Source organism: Hyla sarda, chromosome 7 (assembly GCF_029499605.1).
Source record: "Hyla sarda isolate aHylSar1 chromosome 7, aHylSar1.hap1, whole genome shotgun sequence".
NCBI lineage: Eukaryota > Metazoa > Chordata > Amphibia > Anura > Hylidae > Hyla > Hyla sarda.
The window spans coordinates 191,169,363-191,192,926 of NC_079195.1; positions in this window are offsets into that span (position 1 = coordinate 191,169,363).

The window sequence follows — 23,564 nt, forward strand, 5'->3', positions numbered from 1 at the left end:
AGTATTTAGGAGCCAAATTAAGAATTGAAGTAATTTTGAAAAACCATGCATGGTACTGTTTTCATGAAATGTTAAGAGGTATAGTATTAAAGGGGCGGTATGAGGAGCACCTGTTGTACTTCCTGGTGCTCTGCCTCCACTCTTGGCACATCTCAGAAGTATACCTTCTGTGTACTAACTGGTGGCTACTGTCATACTAAAGTGTGAGTTGACTGGTGCTGCTGTTATAATAGTTATAAAAGCCTGTGGGCTGGTCATTGCTGTTATACTGGACAGTCGAATGACTGACGGCTGCAGTTAAGCTATATTGTAGACTGACAGTTATGCTAGACCTCAGCACACCATGTAACATGCATATGGGAGCAGGGACTCCTATCAAAGGACAGATTCCCTGCTAGTGTACAATAAGTGGCAAGGCTTACAGTACTAAATGCATCCACACTCACTTTACATGTACAGAGTGAGTGAGGATGTATACAGCATTCCCACTAACCGTCAGGCTGCCATACACATTTTTTAGCACGAGGGCCAGGAGAAGGTATTTTGGTGCCCTAAGCACATTAGATATGTGGTGCAAGCCCCACCCTCAAACACACACACACACACACACACACACACACTGGAAAACAAAAGATACACAGTTACCAAGGACAAATAATATCACCACACACATTATCATCATTGTTACTGAGAAAATCCCTGTCTACCAAGCCCAACATTACCAATAATACAGTATACAAACAGGTGCACATATTATTGCCCACATATTACCATTAAATACATGGAATTACAGTATATACTAGCTCTACACAGGCTGAGCAAAACGTATTATAGTTATTATAGTGAAGAATAATCCAGTTACCTACAAGAGACATCTTTTCTCCTTTTTGATGTCTTTTCCATCTGACCTAAATCGCCATGAAGACTTCCATGGCATATTGAGACCCTTTTTTATGTATTTTAATTGCTTTAATTCAACAAAATTATTTTTAACTAAATAACATAACCTGTGGAGATCTACATGGCAGTGCCACGGAATTCTGCCTCCATCATAAAGTGAAAGTCTTCTACTGTTTGCTAAGTAAAAAGAACTGCGAGTTACCATTGTTGGGTTATCTCTGTCTAATAATTTGGGCCCCAAGCATTAGACAATATACAAAGGGAGTGCCTATAAGGACTACTACCACCATCTTACCTAAGAAAGTACAAACGCATCACATAACCATAACACCCCACCCCAACCCTCTCTGCAATGTGTCAGCCACAGCAATGTCCCTCCTTGGTCAATGATAGGCTGAGTGCAGTGTAATGTAATGGACCCAGGCTGGCCTTCTTCCTGCTGCCCGGGCCTGTTAGATAACATAACTGCTCAGCCTATGACCGGCCTCCGATTAGATGAGTGTAGTGTAAACTGTCGGGCCCCAAAACCAGGAAGAAGACCGAGGCCGGTGAACGGGAGACTGATATCGGCAGCACCAGGGGAGCGGCAGAAGGTAAGTTAAAGGTTATTATTTTAATGGTGGCAGATAATATAAATAAATCATGTGGCGGGAGGGGTGCTCCGTGGATTTTTTTTTTTTTTTTTAAATCAGCTGGGGCCAAAAAGTTTAGAGATTTGTAAGTGACTTCTATTTAAAAATCTTAATCCTTCCAGGACTTATCAGCTGCTGTATGCTCCACAGGAAGTTATTTTCTTTTAAAATTTCTTTTCTGTCTGATCCCAGTGCTCTCTGCGGACACCTCTGTCCAGAGCAAAAGCAAATCCCCATAGCAAACCTATTCTGCTATTCTGGATAGTTCCTGACATGGACAGAGGTGTCAGCAGAGAGCACTGTGGTCAGATTTGAAAGAACTACACAACTTCCTCTGTAGTATACAGCAGCTGATAAGTACTGGAGGGATTAAGATTTTTTAATAGACGTAATTTACAAATCTTTTTAAAGGAGTACTCTGGTGCAGATTACTCCTGCTCTGTCCTGCCCGGGCTGCAAAAAAAATGAAAATAAACCATCACTCACCTTCCTGGGTTCCCGCGGAGCGCCACTACAGCTGACCGGTCCTCCGGTCCATCTTCTTCATACTTCCGTGTGAACGAAGCTTCACATGGTGCACAGCCTATCGCCGGCCGCCGTGATGTTCTGCCTCGGCCCATAATAGGCTGAGCACCATGTGACGCTTCGTTCACACGGAAGTATGAAGAAGATGGACTGGAGGACCGATCAGCTGTAGTGGCGCTTCCTGGGAACCCAGGAAGGTGAGTGATGGTTTATTTTCATTTTTTTTGCAGCCCGGGCAGGACAGAGCAGGAGTACTCCTTTAACTTTCTGGCACCAGATGATTTTAAAAAACAAATTCCACTGGAGTACCCCTTTAAGAAAAAAAAAAACTGTGTGAAAGAAGCAACCATAAAAATCAGAAATAGATGATGGACTGAAGATAAATTATGTAGTGTATACTAGGAATAGTGTGTAGATGTGCAATGCTTTACAATATGCTGCAAATATACCAGCAGCTGAAATAGCTGAAGCTGCTCACATACTAAGTACCAGAAGCTGCATATCTCATATTCCATTTGCATTACAGTCCTGATGTGTCCTCTTCAGGATATATAATGTAGGGGGGGTCCCGGCTTCTGTGAACCCACACTACCTCAGTGACTTATCCCGGTTGCTGTAGAACTGAAGAAAAAGACCATTTCAATAATTCACATGGCAATGATTCTGTCTAGTTGCTAGGCAACCAGTTTTTTTTCCCCCTCAACCAATGGTGAGACGAAATGGAGAGCGGATAAAGTACGCCTGTTCCCAGCCGCATAAAGTTTAAGGACACATATTTGTACAATAAGTTGCTGTATTTTTATTGAACATTTTTCATAATTTTGTAAAATTCTATTTTTTTCCCCTGAATCTCAGAAAATCAATCAAAATGTGCTTTTACGTGAGGAAAGCTACATCTGTATGCTGACAATCTGTTGACATGGCTATTATACTGTTTATTGTACTGGCTATTGTAGTGGCTATATTGTGTTCAGATTCCTAAAATCTAATGCGGAACAATTCTTTAAAATAAACAGACCGTGACACGTCCGGATTACACAGAAGCCGAATTAGTGTTTCCCCACTAGGGTGCCTCCAGCTGCTGCAAAACTACAACTCCCAGCATGCCCGGATAGCCAGTAGCCTCTTGTTGCGGAATGGTTATCTGGCCTGATATATGATGGGTAATGGGTCACACTTCATGGTGAAATCATCCAATTTTAAAGCGTACCTGTCATATCACAGAAACAAATGATGCTTCTATATGTTTCTCACTAGGTCATGCAGATACTTAACATGTCTTTTCTTATGTGTCTAGCTTCTGTATTTACAACAAAAGGACCTATGGGTGGAGGGTTAATTATCTCAATACTATTTACAATTGATCAGTTGATTGCTGCAATATCATATCTAATGCATGTATCCACATGCTAGTGCTTTATATATGATAATCGGACTGCAGCCGAGGCAATGAAATCATATATAAAGCACTAGCATGTGGATACATGCATTAGATATGATATTGCAGCAATCAACTGGAGACATATACACTGATAATTTTAAATGAGTTGGCAATAAAAGTTATATTTTAGGTTTCATAATTAATTTAGTGGGTGGTAAATTTAGGGTTCTATTGATCACTCCTGTGATCAATTGTAAATAGCTTCTGTATTTATAAGTTTAACATATACGCATTCAGATGGTGTATAAGAATGTCAGGCAGAGAAGTTCCAGGACATGCACAGAGGAGTGGCAGAGGCCTAAATTCATCAGGCAGAGGTTGCAGCAGACTAGGGCAAGTGACAGCAGGAATTGCAGCGAGAGGGTTAAGCTCCCGGTATCAGCTAGCGGTTGTGTCTCCACCAGCATTATATCTGCCGTCATTGATTGGTTATCCACTTCATCACAAGTAACATCTGACACCCCCAGTCAACCCTCAGACACAACCCTCAGTTGGCATGGCCCGGGAGCAGTCCCTGCCCTTCTATTGCCTCTGTCCTATGCTGTTCCCTCCCCCACAGAAGTATCGTTGCTGTGGGTTCAGCTCCACTATTTAGTGAGAACGATCTACTAGAGGACAGTCAGCAGCTACTGCCCAGCCAACAAGTGGAGCAGACATCCGCCGCTTCCTCCACTAGGTGGGCAAGTAGTGATGTGGAGAATGGCGTGGGAGGTGGTGTTGCGAGCGTTTAGGCTCCTGAAGCAGACACTGTTGAGGATCGTGAGGAGGACATCAGTGACGTGCAGACTTAACTCAATGATGCTGAAGCCGATCGCACTTGGGAGCTGGGTGCAGAAGGGGCTTTATCATCATCAGGAGAAGAGGGTTGCAGATTGCCCGTGAGGCAGCAGCTTAGCCAGAAAGGTGGTAGCATGGTTGGCAGTGAACATGGTGGCAGAAGTGGGAAGTCTGGAACCAAACATGCCCAGGGTAGACCACCTGCTTTGCAGCAGCCTACCTTCCCGGGAGGTAGTGGAACAGGGGTTCCTGGAGTCGGCAGCAGTAGCAGTCAATCAGTGCGGACTGTTGGGGGGAAAATCAGCTACTCGGCGGTGTGGCAGTTTTTCATCAAGCATCCGGAGGATGTTAACCTAGCCACATACAAGATGTGTCTGCAGAAGGTGAAGCATAGCCAACAAATAAAGCGGCCTGGGAGAACCATGGCTCTGATGTAGTGGTCCAGCCTGCTGCATCACCCAGTGGCACGCTGCTCCCTGTTTCATCCAGCCAAGGCTCCACCACCTCAGCCAAAGGGAGCTGTTTGTCATACCCATCTTTTGTCGTTCCAGATGCTCCTGCTCCTCTTACTTCGAGTCAGTCATTCTGCCAGAAATCCATCAGCGAAGCCATGTCCAAGAGACAACAGTATGCACCCACTTATCTAATGCCACAGAAGCTGAATGTGCTCCTGTCCAAGTTGCTGGTGCTGCAGTCCCTCCCTTTTCAAGTGGTGGACCGCGCTGAGGTGGAGAGTCCCAAGCAGTCATTTCTTTGTGGAAAAAAAGTAGTACCAGCCCTGCACAATTTTGTGGAATAGAAGGTTGGCCAGTCCTTGAGCCTATCGGTGTGTACCAAAGTGCACGGCATCGCCGACGTGTAGAGCTGTAACTATGGTCAGAGACAATACATGTTCTTTATGGCCCACTGGGTGAATGTGGTTCCTGCACAGCCACAACACCAACTTGGACAGGTCACGCCGCTTCCGCCTCCACGCTCCCAGGCCGTTGTTCCTGTGACAGTGTGCCACTCTGCTTCCTCATCCTTCATTGTGTCCTCAGCCTCCACTGCACGGACAAGTCTCAGTGCCCATCCAGCATACCATGTGTGCAGGGCACGGCCGTGTCAGGCTGTTCTTCATTCACATGGTTTGCCTTGGCGAACGGAGTCACACAGGGGAGGAACTGCTAAAAGTCATTCATAAAGAAGTTGAATCATGGCTTACTCCACAAAAACTGGAAATGGGAACCATGGTGACCAACAAGGGGAAGAACCTCTTGTCTGCACTGCATCAAGGAAGCCTGAGCCATGCGCCCTGCATGGCACACGTGTTCAATCTGGTTGTCAAGCGTTTCCTGAAGTGTTTCCCCCATCTGCAAGACATCCCAACAATGGGAAGGAAACTTTGCATGCACTTCAGCCACTTGTACACCGCAAAGCACAGAACGTCAGCGTCAGAACGACATTCACCAACATAGTCTGATTTCCACACCTTGGAATTCCACCCTTCATATGTTGGACCGACTATACAAACAGAGAAAAGCCATCACCGATTTCTTGATGATCCAAGTGGATAGGGGGACTCCCCTGTGTAACTTCAATGTCAACCAGTGGCAACTCATACGTGACACCTGCCGTTTGCTCATGCCCTTTGAGTAAGCCACATTATTAGTCAGTCGCCAGGATTATGGGATGAACGACGTCATTCCACTGCTTCATTTCCTACAACACATGTTGGAAACGATGGCTGGTCAGGGCACTGGAGACATAGCCCCTACATCTCACAGCCACATAAGCCCTGTGGGGGCTGAACTGGAAGAGGAGGAGGACAGTGGAGCATAGGCAAGGTTTCATGAAATGGGTGGTTTTTCTAGTCATCTGACAGGAAAGGAGGAGCAGGAGCATGCTGTGGAGCTACAGGGCGAAGAGGAAGGCGAGACAGAGGACCCAGACACACCATGGCAGTATGCATTGGAGATGGAGGCAGGTAGTCCCTCCGAGTCACTTGCACAAATGGCACGATGCATGCTCACTTGCGTGCATAGTGACCGCTGAATTGTCACCATTTGGCAGTGGGATGACTTCTGTCTCTCCACCTTGTTGGACCCTCGCTACCGGCACAAAATGGGGGCCTTGTTTACAACCATTGAGAGGGAGGACAAACTGACCTACTACAGAGACATCCTACGTAGTCAAATGGCCGATGTCTATCTGCGCCATCGTCCATCCTCTCGCAGGTCTGACTCGGGGGGCCCTCTGAGCTCACCTTCCACTGCCATGGCTGCTGGGGAGGGGAGGGGTGGGAGGAGCAGTACCAGCTCCATCAGCAGCAGCCTGAGTCTACAGTCGCTGATGAGTAGCTTTCTTCACCCGCATAGTGAAGCAACTCAGCAGCAGCTGGTAGACCTGGAGCAGGACCTGAACCAGCAGGTGGTGGCATACCTTGACATGCCCATGCCAACACACTTTGAAGATCCGCTGGACTTCGGGGCAGCCAAACTTGATTTATGGCCGCAACTAGAAAAGTTTGCCCTGGAAAAGCTGTCCTGCCCGGCCAGTAGTGTGCCATCAGAGTGGGTGTTTATTGCGGTGGGGGCCATAGTAACCCCAAGGAGAACTTGTCTGTCCACGAAAAATGTGCAGAGACTGACCTTTGTCAAGATGAATCAGGCATGGATCAGCCAGGATTTCCAGCCACCTCATGCATCAGAGTAGATTGAACATGGTGCCATACCAACACAGTATGGATAGTGCAAAACATATTAAAGGTGCTGCTCCCTAGTTACAGAAATTCCTCCGCATCAGACCAAAAGAAAGTATTGAGGATATGCATTAGCTAAAACTTAACTTTTCTTAGGATAAAATATATGGACGCCAATTTTATTTTTTTTAATCTAAGTAAAAAAATAAATAAAAACACCATATGCCACCAACACCACCAAGCAGTAATGTGATGCAACGACCTCTAAAAGGTGGAAGGGAACAATGTATGGTCCATTGTAACAGGTGGGAATAAACACTTCCCCTGTAAGGCCCTATTCTAGCCCTATTAAATCCCTTCTTGGCAATTGTTACTCACCCTAAAAAGGGCAGCCTCACACAGGAACCTCTCCTTATTTCCACCTAAAAACACTGCAATTTCCCAGGTTTTTTAGGTGGAAATAGGGAGAGGTTCCTGTGTGGGGCTGCCCTTTTTAGGGTGAGTTACATTTGCCAAGAATGGAATTAATAGGGCGAGAATAGGGCCTTACAGGGGAAGTTTTTACCCCCACCTGCCACAATGGACAATACGTTGTTCTTTTCCACCTTTTTGAGGCAAGTGTTACTCGTCCTAAAAAGGGCGTCCCCACACAGGAACCTCTCCCTATTTCCAACTAAAAACCCTGGGAAATGGCAGTGTTTGTAGGTGGAAATAGGGAGAGGTTCCTGTGTGGGGCGAGTAACACTTGCAAAGAAACGAATTAATAGTGCGAGGGTAGAGCCTTACAGGGGAAGTTTTTATCCCCACTGGTTACAATAGACCATATGTTGTTCCCTTCCACCTTTTAGAGGTCTTTGGATCACAGCAATACGTGGGTGGTGTAGGGGGCACATGGGTTTTTTTGCACACCTTTCCTTTTCTTAGATTGAATTTTTTTTTTAACCATATATTTTATCCTAAGAATAATATTAAAAGTTAGATTATACGTAATGCATATTTTCAATACTTACTTGTGAACACCAACACTTTGACAAAAGAGACAGTTTTCTTCTGCCTTCCTGCCTCAGCTACTATTCTGATCCTGCCACCCGCCTGATGCCATACATCTGATCCCAAGTTCTCCTTCTTTCACCCACCTTTGTACCCGAGTACCTGTATTGCCACCCACCACCCCACTCTGTCACCAGGTCACTTTCAGGACTCCTGATGCTGCTGATGCCACTTCCAGGCAGTGTCATTCTGCCACCATATGTTCTCCTCATGCTGATGCCACCTCCAGGCTGTGACATTCTGCCACCATATATTCTCCTCATGCTGATGCCACCTCCATTCATCCACTATATTGTCTCCTCAAAAATGAGAAAAATTGCGGTTTTCTTTTCAATTTCCCCACACAAATAGTATTTTTTTGGTTGCGCCTTAGTCCTTAGGCCAAAATGGGCTGAGTTCTTAAGACATTTTCATTTTATAATTGATGAAAAGTGACTTGTAAAATGTTAAATAAAATTTAATAGAATTTGAATAAATAATTTTGATACACAAAAGCCAAATAAGAAATACTTAATGGAAGGCAACTCTTGTCACTATATTCTCATGGCATGAAGGACATTTCCAAAACAATTTGCATGTCATACTGAATAACAGTATGATTTCACTAACAAAGCACACTCCCTATGCGTGTTACAACAAAGCAAAGAGTTCTATACCCCCATTGAGGCTCTCTGTAGCCCAGTAATAGCTGTTTTTAATAGTGATTTGCCACAAATAAATTTGGAACAAATCAAATTTTTTCGGGAAATGCAGTGAATCGGCCAAATTGAATTTTCCAAAAATTCGCTCATCTCTAGCCTAGACCAAAGAGCTGTCGAAGGACACCAGAAACAAAATTGTAGACCTGCAACAGGCTGGGAAGACTGAATCTAAAATAGACAAGCAGCTTGGTGTGAAGAAATAAACTTATTAGAAAATGGAAGACATACAAGACCACTGATAATCTCCCGCGATCTGGAGCAAGATCTCACCCCCTGGTGTCAAAATGATCACATGAACGGTGAGAAAAAATCCCAGAACCACACGGGGGGACCTGCATACCTCATTCCTGCAGAGGAATTTGCTTTAAAATACGCTTCCATAGACGAGGCTATTGTTGTGATTCTGCGCATGGGGGGAGGAGCTTCGTTGTCCAAGGCCGATATAGCGGATGCCTTCAAGCTCCTTCCCATAATGCCAGAATTGTGGAAATGGCATGGGATCAGATGGCGGGACAAATATTTTTTTGCAGTCAAGTTAACATTTGGGTCCAGAAGCAGCCCATGGTTATTCAACAAGTTTGCGCAGGCTTTGCACTGGCTGCTGGAACACATGATTGATTGTTCCCATGGAATACATTACTTGGACGATTTTGTGTTAATTGAGCATTGCCAAAAGCCTCACAGAGATCTCAACGTATTGTTGGCTGCGTTTCAGCAGTTAGCTGTCCCAGTGTAAAGTAAAAGGTGAAAGGTCCCAGTAAGTCCCTAACGTTTTTAGGCATAGTCCTTGACACTCAGGCTATGGAAGCTCTGAAAAGCTCTCTCGCATTAAACAAGTCATTCATAATCTGTTGATTTCCCTACGTTGAACTTCAGTCAGTTCTAGGAATTCAGAATTTTGCGATGAGAGTCATTCCCCAAAGTAGGACGTTCATTTCTAGACTATTAATGTCCTCAGTTCCAGGCCAGAATGATGTGGTGCAATTAGATTAGAGGCATGCAGTATGAGATCTTTCCATGTGGGACACATTTTTGTCTGACATTTTTGTCTTTCTTTGATCCAAAGGATAGGGGATCAGATATCTGATTGCGGGGGGGCCCGCCGCTGGGACCCCCCCCGCAATTTCCCTCCAGCACCCGCATTCTATGCGGCAGCTGCATCTCCAGTTTCGGAAACCTCTGGGTTTCTGAGACTGGGGACGTGATGTCATGCCACGCCCCCTCCATTTATGTCTATAGGAGGGGGGGGGGTGACTGGTCTCCAGAGTGGACCTTAAAGAAGTAGCATGTAAGGCCAGACATTGATCTTTGAATCTCATTCACATTCTGTGGCATACAGTTCTGTTGTTCTGGTTTTAAATTTCCTGCATGTGCCACTTACATATAACATATGTGTACAACATATGTGAACTAATTATTGTCTGACCATGTGACCACACCAAAAACTAGGTGGGTCTAGCATTTAGGTTAAATTCAGACTATGACCAGATATATAAGAGGTAGGATGCTCTAGTGCAGTGGTACTCAACCGGTGGACACCAATTCAGATCCGGACCACGTCCGCCAGTCATCCGTACCTCCGACCGGTTCAGGGAACCGGCCAGACTTGGCAGCCGCTGTCCTGGCATTCATATGTATTGGTGTCTTTTAAACACTGATACAAATGAATAGATGGCAGCACGATTAGCGTTGCCTGCATCATCTGCTCTAGCCAGGCCTGACAAGAAGAAGCCAGAGCAGTAGAGCAGCGCGGGACCTGGGACAGAGAAGCAGCAGGATCGGGCCATCAGCGGGGCCAGCCATCTGCGCCTGGCTCCATAAAAGGGAAAGTAAGAATGATGCAGTGGTCTTGAGGGGGTGGTTATTGGGGTAGAAGGGGATAAAGGGGTCTGGGGGAGCATTAAAAGTGAAAACATGAATGATGCAGGGGTCTTGGGGGGTGTTAGGACAGAAGAGGATAAAGGGGTTGGAGGAGCAGAAAAGTGAAAAAAAAGAATGATGTAGGGGTTTTGGGGGGTTAGGGCAGAAGGGGATAAAGGGGTCTGGGGAGCAGAAAAATGAAAATAAGAAGGATGCAGGGGTCATTGGGGGGTGGCGGTGTTAGGGCAGAAGGGGATAAAGGGGTCTGGGGGGGGCATAAAAATGAAAATAAGAATGATGTGTGGTGAGCCATGGGGTGTGAAGTATGGGGCCGATGTTGTAGGGGGCAGATAGTGTTAACCCCTAGATTTTCGTGACGCCAGGGCGTGGTTTTACCAAGAACTACCCAAATGGTAGCAGCACTAGTCCTAGTTAGGCAGCGCAAATAAGAGTCCAAGGCGAGGTCAGGTTTAACGGTAGCTTTACTGAAGCAGACAGATGGTACAGTCTTTACAGCTAGGCCAGGATCCCAGAAAGATGACCATTAACACAGCTTGCTGGGACTTGCAGTGACTTTGATAGACTTTAGGACAGCCACGCTGACTATAATAGACTTGACTGAAGATAGTGACAGCAGACAGAGATGACTTGACTTACTCAGTTGTGGCTGTAATTTAGACTCGAGGCCACCAGATCTGCTGGACTCTGGCTCCGAGACGTCTGGACTGGACTGTAACAAAACATGTGACTTTAACATGTGACAACATTATCATGTGATCATTAACCATGTGACCATATCAAAGGTCCTTTACACATAATATACAACTGTACAGTGCAGGTGAGCCCTGGGGACGTGCAGGGACTCAAGCTGATAGGACTTTGAGATGCATATCCCAAACTGGGACATCACAGATGCAGGGTTCTTGGGGGTGGGGGGGGGGGGGGGGTTAGGGCATAAGAGGATAAATTGGTCTGGGATAAGAATGATTCAGGGGTCTTGGGAGGGTGTTAGGGCAGAAGGGGATAAAGGGGTCTGGGGAGCATACAAGTGTAAAGAAGAATTATGCAGGGGTCTTGGCGGGTGGGGAGTGTTAGGGTAGAAGGGGACAGAGGGGTCTGGGGGGGGAAGAAAAGTGTAAAGAAGGATGATACAGGGGTCTTGGGGGGCAGAGGAGTCTGGAGGAGGACTTAGGGGTCAGGGGGTGATGAGTCTGGGGGGATGTGAAGGAGGGGGGGAAGATGGGTCTGGATGAGGACCTAGGGGTCTGGGGGGACTTAAGGCCCATCTACATTGAGGACATTCCTCCGGCGGAAACTGCTTGCAGCAGAGTCCAAATATTTTCATTGGTTTTCTGCTGCTCTGCGCATACTGTGGAATCGCCACAGAGGAATTCAACCAGCAGAATGGACGTACACCCAAAGAACGAACATGTTCGTTCTTTAGGTGGACTTCCATTCTGCTGGTGGAATTCCACCGGACCGCTTTGTTATCTATAGAGATGGCACACGTCCATGCAGTCCTATCCTGCAGCAAGCAGACATTCCACCGACTAAATGTCCACAGTGTGGAGAAGCCCTTAGGGGTCTGCAGGAGGAGCGGAAAATGGTTCTGGGGGAGTACAGGGGTGGGATTCTGACAGAGGAATCAGTTTAAGGCAGTATTATTTTTAGAGGTCATGATGTCTGACAGGGTTATAATGATTATTGTCTTTATACAGAGGATAAGGATATGCGAACAAAGTAACCAATGATGTCCGGGCGTCAGACTCTGCAGAGAAGATGGAGCTGAAAGAAGACAAAGACCAGAGGAAGAAGAAAAGGAAAGACAACAGAGAAGACGTCTCCTGCAAGTCATTATACAATTGTGTATTCTCCTGACTGTCCCATCAGAGCTGGATTCCAATACTACTCCAAACTCCATGGAGGATAATAGGCGGTGCCAGTAAGGTGATCCAGGGGTGATAATAAAAACTTATTTTATTAAAACATGCTATGCGTTACAAAACCGAACCAGTTTCGTACCGCATAGCATGTTTTAATAAAATACGTTTTTATTATCACCTCTGGATCACCTTACTGGCACCACCTATTATCCTCCGTGGAGTTTGAAGTGGTATTGGAATCTATTATTCACGCTTGGGAGCATGAGGAGGAATGTGCAGCAGCCTTAAATGACTAAGTGCATATGCGTGTTGTGCCGGAATTTGCACAACCGTTTTAGGTGAGTTGATGCTTGGCTCACTTACTTTTAATTTTTATGCTGAAGGTGTCACACTAGGGAATCTTTGGTATTTTACCATCAGAGCTGGAGTCAGCTTTTCATTTCTGCAGTGATGATGGGTGGCACTGTACTCCTATCTGTGTCTGTAGAACTGTTACAAAACTAACAAATCCCATAATGCCTGAAGCTTTGCAGACATGATGGGAGCTGTAGCTTTGCAACAGCTAGAGAGCCACTTAAACTGAAGTGATTTTAGAGTATGCAGCCTATTTTATTTTCATGGGTGTATGACTTCTGCATAGTCTAATATGCCCGGGCCTATTTTTGCTCCCAGTCCGGCCCTGGAAGTATGTGTATTACAGGAATTTCCCAACCATTATCTCTACAGTTGTTTCAAAACCACAGCTCCCCGAATGCTCTTCTGTCTGTATGATGGGAGTTGTAGTTTTGCAACAACTGGATGGTTGAACACACCAGAGGGCACCAGACTTGCTGCATTTCCCTGTCCGCCGTGCAGAAACAATGGATGCCGGACGCCATACAACTTGCATCGAGATCTAGGTTAAGTTAACCTATGCTGGACATATGTGAATACAATACAGGAATATGTGAACCCAGCCTTATAAAGTTGTAAGGCTATGTTAACACTCCAGAATGTCCACATAAAAAATCTCTGTGCAGACGCTCTGCAGACTGTGGGCGTTGGCATAACATGCTGGCACCAGGACCGCACGGAAATGCGCCGCCTCATAGACGGCAATACATTCCATTTAAGGTATGCAGAAGGAATGGTCATGTCCATTCTTACTGCGGACACATGAATCGGAATTTTCGCGCCAGATGTGTGCACAGTGCAGCAGAATCCAATTGAAATCAATGAGACTCTGCTTCTGCGGAATCTCTGACATGTGAACATAGCCTAAGGGTTAATGTTTTGGGGGTAAAGGGATTTGGTATAACCGAAAAAAATCTCTATTTATTCTGGGTGTAGGAGTCCAGTGAGCGGGCTCACACAATGATTGACAGCCTTCCCTGCATTACCATACATAGAGGTAGCTGTCAATCACTGATTTGGACCACCCAATGGACTCTGAGGCCCAGAATGAGCAGATACTTAACCCCTTAAGGACACATGACGTACTGGAACGTCATGTGTCCGCTCCCAATCTATAACACGGGGCCACAGCGTGGCCCCGCGTCATAGCGGGTCGGGCCCGGCCTCTAACAACGGCCGGGACCCGTGGCTAATAGCGCGCGGCATTGATCGCAGTGCCGCACGCTATTAACCCTTTAGACGTGGCGTTCAAAGTTGAACACCGCATCTAAAGTAAAAGTGAAAGTGTGCCGGTTAGCTCAGTGGGCTGTTCGGGATAGCCGCGGTGAAATTGCGGCACCCCGAACAGCTTACAGGACAACCGGAGGGTCCCTACCTGCCTCCTCGTTGTCCAATTGCCGAATGACTGCTCAGTGCCTGAGATCCAGGCATAAGCAGTCAAGCGGCAGAATCATCGATCACTGGTTTCCTATGAGAAACAAGTGATCAATGATAAAGATCAGTGTGTGCAGTGTTATAGGTCCCTATGGGAGCTATAACACTGCAAAAAAAAAGTGAAAAAAAAAGTGAATAAAGATCATTTAACCCCTTCCCTATTAAAAGTTTGAATCACCCCCCTTTTCCCATAAAAAAAAAAACACAGTGTAAATAAAAATAAAAATAAACATATATGGTATCGCCGCGTGTGGAAATGTCCGAATTATAAAAATATATCATTAATTAAAGCGCACGGTCAATGGCGTGCGCGCAAAAAAATTCCAAAGTCCAAAATAGTGCATTTTTGGTCACTTTTTATATAATGAAAAAATGAATAAAAAGCGATCAATAAGTCCTATGAATGCAAAAATAGTACCGTTAAAAACTTCAGATCACGGCGCAAAAAAATTAGCCCTCATACCGCCCCATACGCGAAAAAATAAAAAAGTTATAGGGGTCAGAAATGACAATTTTAAACTTATTAATTTTCCTGCATGAAGTTATGATTTTTTCCAGAAGTACGACAAAATTAAACCTATATAAGTAGGGTATCATTTTAATCGTATGGACCTACAGAATAAATATCAGGTGTCATTTTTACCGAAAAATTTACTACATAGAAACAGAAGCCCCAAAAGTTACAAAACTGCGTTTTTTTTTCAATTTTGTCTCACAATGATTTTTTTTTCAGTTTCACCGTAGATTTTTGGGCAAAATGACTGACGTCACTACAAAGTAGAATTGGTGGCACAAAAAATAAGCCATCATATGGATTTTTAGGTGCAAAATTGAAAGAGTTATGATTTTTTAAAGGCAAAGAGCAAAAAACAAAAATGCAAAAACTGAAAAAACCCCGGTCCTTAAGGGGTTAAATGAATAAAATGCAAGTTATACTGAATCTTTGTCCATAAAACTATTTATCAATCAACTCAGCATCTCCTGCTCTAAAACATGATACTATGAGATCCGACTGCTTGTTCAATATAACAGGTTCACTTCAAATACGGTGCAGTACAGTAGATGGGACTGAGCAGAAAAAACTATAGAGAAAGAGCTAGAGGAGCTGTAAAATTTAAAGTTTAATCAATATTACTCTGAAATCCACCAAATACATAGAAAGTGTATTCCCAAGATTAGTAGATCTGTATAAACACAGCAGCCAGACTCAAATATGGATCTGTAACAATTGTTAGCACAGATTATACAACAGCAGAGATCAATGTATCACACGCTGAGTGCAGAAAAAGATGTTACCAAACAATAGGACAAAAGTAAAAAAAATATAGATTCTAAGTCTGTCAAAAGCCATGTATAAAATAAATCATTAAGTACATTAAACTGAGAGGGAAATAATGTCCTAATAGTGGACTATGTTCCCAACAGTGCAGTGCACCACAAATTGTGTCTGCACTAGATTTACGGTGCTTTGCACCAAAGCTAGTATACAAATCCAGAAAAGGGCATGGTCGGTCGGAAAAGGGGTGTGGTCAGTCAAAAAGGGCGTGTTCTCACAACTAGACCTATTTACTATTTCAATCCTGGAAAATTCTGTGACTAAATGGCTGAAATTTAGTCCTATCTATACCAGAGATGCGGAGCGGCTCTATAGCGCTCGCATCTCTGCTCTGTACTACAGCCGGCCAGTGATGTTAATAGAACATCACTCATTCATATTTTCCGCCCAGAGTGGGGATTGTCCGGATGGTTGCAGCCAATGACCGCTCTCAGAGGGAAATATGAATGAGTGATGTTCTATTCATGTCACTGGCCGGCCGGAGTATAGTGCAGAGATGCGGAGCACAGGAGAAAGCCGCTCTGCATCTCTGCAATAAATAGGACGATCACAGGAGGTGTCAGGAGTGAGTACACTCTGCTCCATGCTGGGAGCTGTAGTACCTGCATTAATAGACAGATCGCAGTGAGTGTAACTTCTGACACCTGTTGTGATCTGTCTATTAATACAGGTACTACAGCTCCCAGCATGAAGCAGAGTGTGCTCCATGTTGGGAGCTGTAGTACATGCAGTTAAAGGGGTTATCCAGGCAAAAACTTTTTTATACATATATATATATCAACTGGCTCCGGAAACAGATAAAACAGATTTGTAAATTACTTCTATTAAAAAATCTTAATCCTTCCAATAGTTATTAGCTTCTGAAGTTTTCTGTCTAACTGCTGAATGATGATGTCACGTCACGGGAGCTGTGCATGATGGGAGAATATCCCTTGCATGATGGGAGAATATCCCCATAGGAGCTGGACAGCTCCCGGGACGTGAGTCATCAAAAAGCAGTTAGACAGAAAACAGCAACTCAACTTCAGAAGCTAATAACTATTGGAAGGATTAAGATTTTTTAATAGAAGTAATTTACAAATCTGTTTAACTTTCCGGAGCCAGTTGATATATAAAAAAAAGTTTTTGCCTGGAATACCCCTTTAACCTCTTAAGGACCCAGGACGTATGAGTACGTCCTGGGTCCCGGTCCTGCGATATAACGCGGGGTCACACGGTGACCCCGCATCATATCGCGGCGGGCCCGGCGTCATAGTGAAGCCGGGACCCGCCTCTAATAGCGCGCGGCACTGATCGCTGTGCCGCGCGCTATTAACCCTTTAGCCGCGCGCTCAAAGCTGAGCCGCGCGGCTGAAAACGAAAGTGAAAGTTGCCGGTTAGCTCGGGGAGCTGTTCGGGATCGCCGCGGTATAATCGCGGCATCCCGAACAGCTGTAGCACAGGAGGAGGTCTCTTACCTTCTCCTGTGCTGTCCAATCGCCGAATGAATGCTTCAAGCCTGAGATCCAGGCTTGAGCATTCAATCGCCGAAAACACTGATTGATCCATTCCTATGGAGATGGATCAATCAGTGTAAAAGATCAGTACATGCAATGTTATAGCCCCATATAGGAGCTATAATATTGCATAAGAAAAGTGTAAAAAAAATCATTAACCCTTTCAATTATCCCTTCCCCTAATAAAAGTTTGAATCACCCGGCATTTCCAAAAATAAAAAAAACATTATGTAAATAATAATAAACATATGTGGTATCGCCGTGTGCGGAAATGTCCGAATTATAAAAATATACCGCTTTTTAAACCGCTCATTCAATGGCGTACGCGCAAAAAAATTCCAAAGTCCAAAATAGCGTATTTTTGATCACTTTTTATACCACAAAAAAGTGAATAAAAAGTGATCAAAAAGTCTGATCAGAACAAAAATGGTGCTGATAAAAACTTCAGATGACGGCGCAAAAAATGAGTCCTCAAAGCGCCCTGAACACAGAAAAATAAAAAAGTTATAGGGGTCAAAAGATGACCATTTTAAACGTATACATTTTCCTGCATGTATTCATGATTTTTTTCGGAAGTGATACAAATTCAAACCTATACAAGTAGGGTATCATTTTAACCGTATGGACCTACAAAATAAAGATAAGGTATAATTTTTGACAAAAAATGTACTGCGTAAAAACAGAAGCCCCCAAAACTTACAAAATAGTGTTTTTTCATCAATTTTGTCGCACATTGATTTTTTTTCCCGTTTCAACGTAGATTTTTGGGTAAAATTACTAATGTCATTACAAAGTAGAATTAGTGATGCAAAAATTAAGCCATTATATATAATTTTAGGTGAAAATTTTGATTATGATTTTTTAAAGTTAAGGAGGAAAAATTGAAAATGAAAAAACGGAAAAAGCCCGGGTCCTTAAGGGGTTAAGGAAAGATCACAGCGGATGTCACTCCTGACACCCTCTGTGATCCTCCTGTATAATGTATAGATGCGGACGGCCGCTCTTCTATGGTCCCCTGCACTGACGTATATATATATATATATATATATATACTCCTATTCATATTTCCCACAGAGAGTTGTGATTGGCTGGAACCATCTGGCCAATCACAGCTCTCAGCAGGAAATATGAATAGGTGTATATATACGGCAGTGCAGGGGACCATAGAAGAGCAGCCGGCCGCATCTATAAATTATACAGAACGATCGCAACGGACCCGGGGCAATCTGTCAATTAGTACAGTAAAAACTAAAAGAAAAATAGCCAGCACAACTATCTAATACATGGGTGCACGCTGCTGTGGCAAATACAAAGCATGCAAAAAAGAAGGTTGCAGCAGCACTCTTGGTCAAAAAATGGAGGCTCTTAGCGCACTTTTTGATCAAAATGTGTCCCCATCCACCACGCGGAGGTGGAGTGTTAGGGTTCCATCCGAAATGAGGCCACCTTGTTTTTGCCAGGGCTGTGGAGTCGGAGTCAGAGTCGGAGTCGATGAGTCGGACGAAATTTTGGGTACCTGGAGTCGGAGTCGGCAAACAATGCACCGACTCCGACTCCTACTAAATTTAGATTGGAATTTTAAAAAAAAGCAAGTTTAAATGTCACAATTCACAAAAAGTTATAATTAATGAATGCTCTACTATAAGAATAAAGATCAATGCATGCAGTGCCTCATGTAACCGCAAAACGAACATGTTAAGTGACTGCGAAGAAGCATGCTTTTCTTGTGCTTTACTATTTGGCACACAACGCACAATTAGGAGCGGCACTACTTATACATTCCATAGTGTTGTGTCCTGCTGTTACAGGGAACCCATGGGTAACCTAGCCTCTCACTGATAAGGGATTAAGGAAATATGTTTTTTGCAGGACTAGAGACACTTGTATAAGTGAAGGGAATGGAGGGTCAATAGTTCAAGACTGAAGCTGTAAACCATTGGAAAAACTGCGGCCATTCAGCTAAGGCTATAAAAACTTGTAAACTCGATTGTTAGCTTAAAGGGGTACTCCGCCCCTAGACATCACGAGGGGCGGAGCCAAGATGTAGTGATGCTCTTGCCCCTGTATCGCCCGTCATTACGCACACAGCGAACCCGCTCTGTGCAGTAATGATAGCGCGGTGCCCCTTTGGAAAGGGGATAAGATGTCAGATCGTCGGGGTCCCGCTGCTGGGGACCCCCGGGATCGCCGCTGCGGCACCTTGCGCTCATTACTGCACAGAGCGAGCGAGTAATGACGGGCGATACAGGGGCCGGAGCATCGTTTCATCACGGCTCCGCCCCTCATGATGTCACGGCCCGCCCCCTCAATACAAGTCTATGGGAAGGGGCGTGGGGGTCGCCACGCCCCCTGCCATAGACTTGCATTAAGGGGGCGGGCCGTGATGTCATGAGGGGCGGAGCCATGATGTCACCCTGCTCCATCCCCTGTATAGCCCATCATTACGCACAGAGCGAACTCTCTCTGTGTAGTAATGAAAGAGCGGTGCCGCAGTGGCGATCCCGGGGGTCCCCAGCAGCAGGACCCCGGCGATCTGACATCTTATCCCCTATCCTTTGGATAGGGGATAAGATGTCTAGGGGCGGAGTACCCCTTTAAACTTGACTATGGGATTCTACTAGGGAAATCATGTTTCATAATAAATGCCCCTTCCTGGATCCTCCCACTGCCCTATCTTCAGCAGCAGATCAGCACACAAACTGTTCAATACAGTAGACTGTTGGCTTCCCAGCCAGTAGTCCTGTGGTAATGACATGTATGTTGCCATTCTTTCCTTCAAGGAATGTATAAAATACATTCACATATTAATACAGAGGAGTCGGGGAGTCGGAACATTTATCTACCAACTCCACAGCCCTGGTTTTTGCTGTGCAATTTTGGGGGAGTGACCACCCTCTGTAGCTGTGCACCCCTCCCTGTTCACAGGAGGTTTTATAAATTGATATTGGATCCAACATGTCACCCAGTCAGAGGCAATATGCCCAGGTGAGTGGAATGAGTGTTAGTGTCCCATCCGAAATGAGGCCACCTCATGGATGAGGGACACGTTTTGATCAAAAAGTGCACTAAGAGCCTCCATTTTTTGACCGAGTGCTGCTACAACCTTCTTTTTTGTATGCTTTGTCAATTAGTACAGGTACTACTACTCTCATCATGGAACAGTGTCTCACCATGGAAAAATGTAAAAAAAAGAAAGAAAAAAAAGTGAAAAACATACACACACTAAATTTTTATTATTGTCGGTAAAATTTTTAGTGCCCTGCCCACACACATAAATTGATCCCTGTTTAAAATTGAATAAAAATTTTGTTATAAAAAAAATTTTTGTTAAATACTATTTTTTCCATCACTACTGTATCTTTTTTATTATTTTTTTTTAATGGTACCTTACGAAATTTTATTAAAAAGATTTCGCCATCACTTTTTTGGATCGCTAAAGTACAAAATATTATTCCAGCATTCCAGCATACAGGAGTGAAAACATGGCAAGAAAAACGCCATGTGGGTTTTAACTTGGGTTTTTGCAGGGGTTTATTTAAATTTTTTGGGGGACTTTTTTTTGGTAAATTTCGTAGGGTACCACTAACCTCTTAACAACCAAGGACGTATATTTACGTCCTTGGCCGGATCCCGCGATATAACACGGGGTCACGCGGTAACCCAGCATCATATCGGGTTGTCCCGGCATGTATCTGAAGCCGGGGCTAATAGCGCGCGGCAGCGATCGCGGTGCTCTTTATTTTTTTTTTGTTCAAGAATCGTTTTTATTAAGATTTTACAACACAAAATGAGCCGGGTTTTCCTAGTATAAACAGATCAACCAGAATGCAGCAAACATAACCACAGTGTACAAAGAAAAATAAAAGCAAGCATCGAGTCCAACTTTTGGTACATGTAAGTGGTACATGGATAGTTCCTCTGCCTGTGGGATCTAAGGAGGATGGGGCCAACCTTTGCAAGTTAGGGCCATACGGATTTAATAAGTAGGAGGAGGGGGGATGGGAGAAGAGAAAGGTGGGGTAAATGAGAGATGAAAGGGAGATATATGAAGGTATAGTTAAAGAGAAAGAAGGAGGAAGAGGTAAGAAGTCACGGTACTTTGGCATATTTAGACGACAACCAGGTGAGCCATTTGTTATGAAAGGACACATATGAGGAGTTCCCAAGGGAAATAATCTTTTCATAGGAGCAGGTAAGATTAATAGCTGCAATCAGAACAGAGATATCAGGAACATTTGAGGATTTCCAGTGTTGCACAAGTAAATTTTTCGCTATGGCACACATAATACACATAAGACCTTGATGAGCGCGTGGAAGATGGTTCAAATTTAATAATAGGAGTTTTTGTTGTGGTGACCCGTCAATTTGCCCTGGCATCAGAGTATCAAGAATAGATCTGAAACCAGTCCAATAGACTAGGATCAATGGACAATTTCACAGTGTATGGAAGAAGGTGCCTCGGTGACCGCAGCCTCTCCAACATCTATCAGAGGCCGAGGGGTAAATAAGGGCCAGTCTATCAGGTGTGTAGTACCAGCGTAGCGTAGTTTTAGTGACAGTTTCGATATGCAATGCGCATTTAAGGCATTTTTGTGACATACTAAAGGCAGATAACCATTCTTCGTCCGTGAAGGTAAGGCCTAGATCTATTTCCCAGCTGCTAAGGGAGTGGAATTTTTGAAAAGAGGTTGTATGTTGAAGGATATTGTAGAGGCGTTTCAATCCCTTCTTGCCCTTGGACACGTGGATGTAGGCAATCGGGTCTTGCATAAGATGGAGGGTGTGAGTGTCTCAACCAAGTGTCGGACTTGGAGGTATTTAAAAAAATTGGACATCGGTATATTGTAGTGGGTCTGGATTTGAGAGAAGGGCATAAGTCCATTCGCATCGTATAAGTCGCCCACAATAGAAAGACTCCGGTCAGCCCAGTGTCGTAAATCCATCTCAGGAGTAAGGCTTGTAAAAATGAGAAAGGCAATGCATGTTTCAATTGGTGTGTAGATGCTTTTGCCCTACGACGAAAATGTATCCAGGCCTCTATGGAGGCTTTTACTATAGGACCTATATTTTTAGGTGCTGGTATACGCCAATACGGTGTAATCTGGTAAAGAGAAAGGGTGTGTCATGGTCTTCTCCAAATGAATTCAGGGGGTAGCGTCAGTCAGTTGGAACCAGTCTTTGAGGGAAGAAACCACGGAAGCTAGATAGTAATGTTTCAGGTCTGGTAAAGCCAAGCCTCCCGCTTTTCTGTCTCTGGTCAAGATGGATCTTGCCACCCTAGGTTTGCTGCCAGCCCATACGAAGTTGGAGAGTGCAGCGTGTGTTTGGTGAAAGTAGGAATCAGGTATGGAAATTGGAAGGGTGCGGAATAGGTACAGAAGTCTCGGTAGAAGGAGCATTTTAAAAGTTGCTATGCGTCCTATCCACGAGATTTCTTATTTGGAGAGTCAGGTCAGCTCAGTTTTGATAATAGCAAGGAGTGAGAGGTAGTTTAACCGATACAAGTCACCATGGGATTGGGTCAATGTAATGCCGAGGTATTTTATGCCATGAGTCTGCCAATCAAAGGGGTACCTAGCTTTCAGAGTAGAGACCAGTGGGGCTGGGATATTAATGGGAAGGGCTTGGGTCTTTAATGAGTTCAGATGATAATAGGACAGTAATCCGAAGTGTTCAAGTAAGGCCATAACTGATCTTAGGGAATTTTCTGGGTTAATGAGGGTTAAGATTACATCATCGGCATATAAGGAGATGACATGGGGCCTACCTCCCACCGTTACCCCAGTGATGTGCCTGTTTTCCCTGATGGCTTGGGCTAGGGTCTCCATGGCTATTATAAATATTAGGGGGGACAGGGGGCATCCCTGTCTCGTTCCGTTGGTAAGGGTAAACTCAGGGGACAAGGCTCCGTTAACATAAATCCTAGAAGTAGGGTTGTTGTAGAGAGCTGCAATAGCAGAGAGAATAAGGCCGCTGAATCCCATTTTATGTAAAACCGAGAAGGCGAACGACCACCGGAGGCGGTCGAACGCCTTCTCAGCATCCAGGGCCAATGCCAAGACCGGAACTCCATTGGAGTCAGCATGGTGCAAGATCCCCAACATGCGTCTAGTATTGTAGTATGCTTGTCTGGCAGGAACAAATCCTGCCTGATCAGCGTCTATCAAGGAGGGTAAAAAAGTGGCGAGTCTAGACGCTATGATTTTGCCAAAAATTTTGACATCCAAATTCAGTAGTGAGATGGGCCGGAAGTTTTGGGGACTATCGGGGGATTTACCTGGCTTGGGAATGGTAACTATCAGAGCCTGCATGTTTTCTTTGGGGAATGAGCCTTCAGTCAGGGCATGTTGAAAGAAGTTGCATAAATGGGGAGATAAAATAGAGCTAAATTGTTTATAGTAGTGGTTTGCAAAACCGTCCGGTCCTGGAGCCTTGTCCCTAGGGAGTTGTTTTATA